We start from the raw sequence: 6,000 nt of genomic DNA on the forward strand, positions 1-6,000 counted from the left end.
CATGAAATGACGTGGCCCGCGGGCCTTGAGATTGACACATGTGGAATATGGGGTGCGAATGAGAGGGTGTTGTCCAGGATGACGCCGAGGCTCTTGACTTTGGAGGAGAAGGGTACTGGGAATCCATCGATGATTATGAGTGGAGCTGGGGTGTGTTGTGATTCAGTGAGGGTGGATTTGGATCCGATGAGCAGGGCCTCGGTCTTGTTTCCGTTGAGTTTCAGGAAGTTCCTGCCCAACCAGCTCCGGATCTCTTCCAGGCACGTGATGAGGGAGGTGGGGGGGATGGCAGAGGTAGGTTTGGTGGAGATGTAGACCTGTGTGTCGTCAGCGTAGCAGTGAAAATGGACCCCATGGTGACGGAGGAGTGTGCCCAGCGGGAGGAGGTAAGTGGTGAACAGGAGTGGACCCAAGACTGACCCCTGGGGGACACCCAGTGAGACACCTGAACACCCAGACTTGTGGTTGCTTAGTTGAACAAATTGTTGATGGCCGGTGAGGTAGGATGTAAACCAGGAGAGTGCAGCACCAGTGATCCCAATGCCAGCCAGGCGGTCCAGGAGCAGAGGGTGGGAGATGGTGTCGAATGCTGCGCTGAGATCGAGGAGGATGAGAATGGTGAGTAATCCAGAGTCGGCTGCAAGGAGGAGGTCGTTTCGATTTTGACCAGGGCTGTTTCAGTGCTGTGTTTTGGACGGAAGCCAGATTGGAACGGTTCGTGGAGATTGTTTGTGTCAAGGTGGGACTGTAGTTGTGCGGCAACCACCCTTTCAAGTGTTTTGGAGATGAAAGGGAGATTGGAGATGGGCCGGTAATGGTTAAGGTCAGTTGGGTCAGCACCAGGTTTTTTCAGGATGGGAGTGATGGCAGCCAGCTTGAGAGTGGGGGGTACAGTACCAGTAGTGAGGGAGGAGTTAATTATGTTGGTGATAATGGGGGAGATGGACGGTAGACATGCTTTGACAAGGGAGGTGGGAAGAGGATCGAGCTGACAGGTGGTGGTTTTGGCTTTGCGGATGAGTTCTGAAACGGTCTGTTCTGTTACTGGGGTGAAGTCAGAGAGGGAGCTGATGAGAGGTTGGCCAGAGGTGATCATCCAGGGTGGGTCATCAGAGGGGGTGCCAGATGAGGCCAGTTGTTGGTGAATGGTGTTGATTTTAGAGCTGAAGAAGTCCAGGAACGCAGTGCATTGTGTAACCCCTCTTTGCCTTATGAGGTTACAGGTATTTTTGGGTTTCGGTTTCAATTCAAAGTTGGACCAGTTACCAGGATTCTAGGTTAACGCTCATGGAGCCCAGGATGGAACATCAACACTGACCACACTCACACAAAACATAGTTTCAGAACTGTATTGTTAACAACAATTTTCAACATGGAAAATAATAAAATGCGCGCAAAATAAAATAGAAATATAAAGAAATGTCTGTATGGTCTTCTCTTCCTTGATATGAGCTCAGTTTATATCGTTGGGGCCCTTTGATCTTTGTGTTTCCTACCACACCGCAGGTTTGGGAGGTAGTTCAGTTGACTCTGTTCCTTAGTTCCGGCTCGCCATCTGGTTATCTCCAGCGGATGTCTGGAAGCTGCCTGGTGGCTATCCAGTGCTGGTCTCCTATCTATCGTTGACTCTGGAAGCTGCCTGGTGGCTATCCAGTGCTGGTCTCCTATCTATCGTTGACTACCGGTGTCGCTGATGTCCCCTCGACATCGAGCGTCACCAATTCAAATCCTTCAGAAAAACCTGACCTGTAGAACAGGCCACATTCATACATCTCAGTAAATTACAACAGGCCATTGTTTCAGTTAAAATAAATAACATAAATATGACCTATATATTAATTTCAATTTAGCAGTTGGCGATAAGTTCGCACTGACGCACACACACCTCCACTCGACGCTCCCCACATTCAAAAGACATTAAACTCACCGCCGAGCGGGCAACATCAACTGTGGACTGTTGAGTCAGCTCGCGGTGTTTTCCAACTACTTCTAGATACTTTTAACTACTTCTAGATATTTTTCAATCGTGCAACCGAACGGTGCGTTCTCTCCTCTCCCACTAATTATCACGCAGTGATGCGCACCTGCAACGCCGCTTCACCGTGACGTCATGACGCACGTCTCTCTGCTCTGTCCGACGCAGTTAACCCCATAAATGCCAGCTATCGCTCTCTCACACATTCATACAAAGTAATAGCGGACTTTTACTCTTTCTTCTTTTAACTTTTTCACAGCTTATGAAGCCTGAGCTACAATTGGGTGGTGCAAATGTCTGGAGGGAGGGTTTTAGGAGGCTGAAGTAAGTTGCTGACTGTTGAGAAGAGGACTCTGCTGTTGCCTGTACCAGTGTTGATGAGGTTGGAGTAATATGAGGTTTTGGCAGTGGTGAGGGCATTCTTGTAGTGATGGAGGTGGTCCGAATACATTTGGTGGTGTACAGTGAGTTGAGTCTTATTGTAGAGTCGCTCCAGTCGATGACCAGTGGCTTTGAGCTGGCGCAGATGAGGAGTGAACCAGGGAGCAGTGTGGGTGAATGAGACTGAGCGGGTTTTCAGGGGGGCCAGGGTGGAGAGGGAAGAGGAGAGGCAGTTATTGTAGTGAGTCACCAGGTCAGTCAGGGAGGAAGCTGGGGGAGGGTTGGGGTAGGAGCTGATCAGGGTGGAGAGGTCTGTGGTGTTGATAAGTTTGATGTTTCTGAAGGAGATGTTCCGTTGTTCCTTGGTTTTGTGTAGTTGGGTATGAATGTCAAAAAGTACAGCTTTGTGGCCGGAGATTGGGAAATCCATGACATCAAGGTTAGTGGGAGTGATGTCAGTGCAGCAGATTAAATCCAGATTGTGACCTTTGTTATGGGTTGGGAGGTTGACATGTTGTGTGATGCCAAGACAGTCCAGAAGTGATGTGAAGTCATTAGCAAAAGTACAGGATGGGTTGTCAATGTGGATGTTGAAATCACCAAGGAGGATAACAGTGGGGGACATTGCACATACAGATGTAAGTAGTGATGAGAATTCATTGAGGAAAACGGCAGAGGGTCTTGGTGGTCTGTAAATGGTGACAATGATAGTGGGTTTGGGGCCTGTGAGTTTTACAGCTAGACATTCGAAGGAGGAGTGATGGGGGACTGTGACAGTGGTGACTTTGATGTTATCACGATGGAGGAGAGCGAGGCCACCCCCCCTACCATTAACCCGGGGTTTACTAATAAAATAAAATAAAAACCTGGTGGACAGCCTCATTTAGATGGGAGAAGTAATTTGGTTGTTGCCAGGTCTCAGTGAGGCAGAGAATGTCTAGGCTCTGGTCAACAATAAAGTCATTTATCAAAAGGGCCTTATTACTGAGGAATCTGGTGTTCAGCAGACAGAGTTTCAGACAGGTGAGTGGAGTGTAGCAGGTTGCTTTGAGCAGAGGGGACAGTACACTGTGATTGACGGGACTGACCGTACGGGCTGTGCGAGGAGGGGGGCGGGGCCCAGTGACCAGAAGGAGCGGATGTTTTTGTTGCTGGTGTGAGTGCACTGAAAATTCCGTCCAGAGCCTCGGTGGATGTATTTTAGTCGTTTGAGAATGTCGTGGTGGGATGCAAGCTGAGGTGGGGGGGTCCTTGAGAAGAACCGTAGACGTAACATCTCCGTTACCGAGTAACGGAGCGGCAGAGATGCGCTCGTTACGTGAGAGTCAAACATAGGGCAATCCAGAGGAACAGGTTAAAAATCCACAGGTTGTGAAGTCGGAAGAAGCCAGCGGTAGATCCACTTATTACACGCAAAAACTATCATTCAGTAAGATATGGATAAATTGGTTATCGTAGGCATTGCAGTGCCATGAGAGTAATTCTCTTTCAAAGGTTTTTTTATTAAATGAAAAAATGGCAAAGCAATTGCAGTACAATGGATTATGCATTTATATAAGATAAGATAAGATAAGATAGACTTTATTGGCATTGTACAGTCACCTATACAACGAAATTGGGAACAACGAAATTGGAAATGATTTCTTCCCCTTTTTTACCCAAGCATACCCCACCAAAAACCCACCCTCACACCCGATTACAAACAATCCTGCATTAAGAAATTAGTACACAAAATAATAGATAAATGTTGATAAGGTTAAGAATGGCAGAAACGAAATACACACTTTAAAAAATAAATAAAATAAATCAATGTGAAACAAAAAACAAAGAAATAAAATTGAATGAAATAAAAGAGGGGAGGGGGTAGATACTCTGGAATTATTGGCTTCTTAAAATAATTTAAGAAGGGGCGCCATATTTTGTAAAATGTATTCTCAGATCCCTGAATAGTTTAACGTATTTTCTCTAGATTCATACATGACATAATGTCTCTAACCCAATGAGAGTGGGAAGGAGGAGCAGGATCTTTCCACTTGAGTAAGATAACCATACGCGCAAGTAATGAGGTAAAGGCCAGTACCTTCAGCTTCACTTTAGGCAAGCCCGAATTTGGAGCAATGCCAAAAATCGCAGCAAAAGGGTTTGGCTCAATTTGATGCTGAAGTACTTCAGAAATTGTTTGAAAAACAGATGTCCAGAGGCCTGTTTCAGGTAGCTGGTTTAACATACTCTGAGTTTAATCCTGCGCTCTGAGTTGGTTGACTCAGAGTTCAGGGTTGAAAAGCAACTCTGGGTTTTTGGTTTCAGAACAGGTGATCAGCGTTGGGTTAATCAACTCTGAGTATGTTCACTCTGGGTTGAGGGCGTGCCTGTTGACTATGAAGAGCCATCATCAATGGATCACTGATAACATGATCAAACATGGACCAAAAGCATAGATCCACTTACTTTTCCCCCACGGAATTGGAAATTCTAATGAACGCGTATGCCGTTCATTAAAACGGCATACGCTCCCGCGCTAGCGAGAGCGGGAGAGAGAGCATGAAATAGCTGAACAAGTCAATGCGTGGGTAAAATAAATTAGTAAAATAAAATAAAAATAAGAGGAAAGTTTAATATCTTCCACTTATTCAATATGTAATTTGTGTGTGTGTGTGTGTGTGTGTGTGTGTGTGTGTGTGTGTGTGTGTGTGTGTGTGTGTGTGTGTGTGTGTGTGTGTGTGTGTGTGTGTGTGTGTGTGTGTGTGTGTGTGTCAATTAACGCAGGAACAACCCGAGTTGCCCCAAGAGGACTTGGCAGCAAATGAAGATACAAAAATATAGTTCAAACAGGTATCTAATGTTTAATTGAAATCAAATCAATTGTGCTGTTTTGCCTGCTCTACCTAATTTAACAGCTATATTCAACATGTGATGGGCCTATATTTAAGCAGTAAATGTAAGTAGTACATTTCTCAGCCACCCCAACACTGCCAATATTTAATAGGATTTAGATATATTAGAAGGCCTCCTAGGCTACTCCTAGGCAAAATGCATTATATATATATATATATATATATATATATTAGGGTAACATTTTCCTCCATGTTAGCAAATCGAAAAAAAGCAGAGCCCCGGCAGACTGGAGGGGGTCCACCTCTGCAGCCCTCACAGAGGCTGAGGAGATGGCCCTCAGCCAACAGAGTATGGGTCCTGTGGCTGAGGGCATCCCTGGGGGGAGCTTCCCCCCCCCCCCCCAGGATAGAAGTGCCTTTATAAGAGGTTGGTTATCCAAAATAATTAAATATGTACACAACCCCTTTTAAAATTAACCTCTAAAAGTTGATGATAGCGTTGTACAATTTAAAAATGACATCTACTTTCTCTCAAACGGGATGAAATCGAATCCAATGAGAGGCAATCCACTTCTAAATCACAGCTTACCTCTGTAAGATTCTCCCTGGAATTATAATGAAACGCTCTACTTGGCACTGTGAAATCCAATGTCATCTTTTGCATTCCTATAGCTTCCAGTCAAAAATATAAAATCTATCTAGAAAAGCAAATACACAAAGCAGACTTGGAAATGGACCACCTTAGGCAAAAGATGCAAAAGGATGCTTTGGAGTGTGTGTGTGTGTGTGTGTTAAAGTTAAAGGTGGGTG

This window comes from Gadus chalcogrammus, chromosome 15 (genome assembly GCF_026213295.1).
Source record: "Gadus chalcogrammus isolate NIFS_2021 chromosome 15, NIFS_Gcha_1.0, whole genome shotgun sequence".
Lineage (NCBI taxonomy): Eukaryota > Metazoa > Chordata > Actinopteri > Gadiformes > Gadidae > Gadus > Gadus chalcogrammus.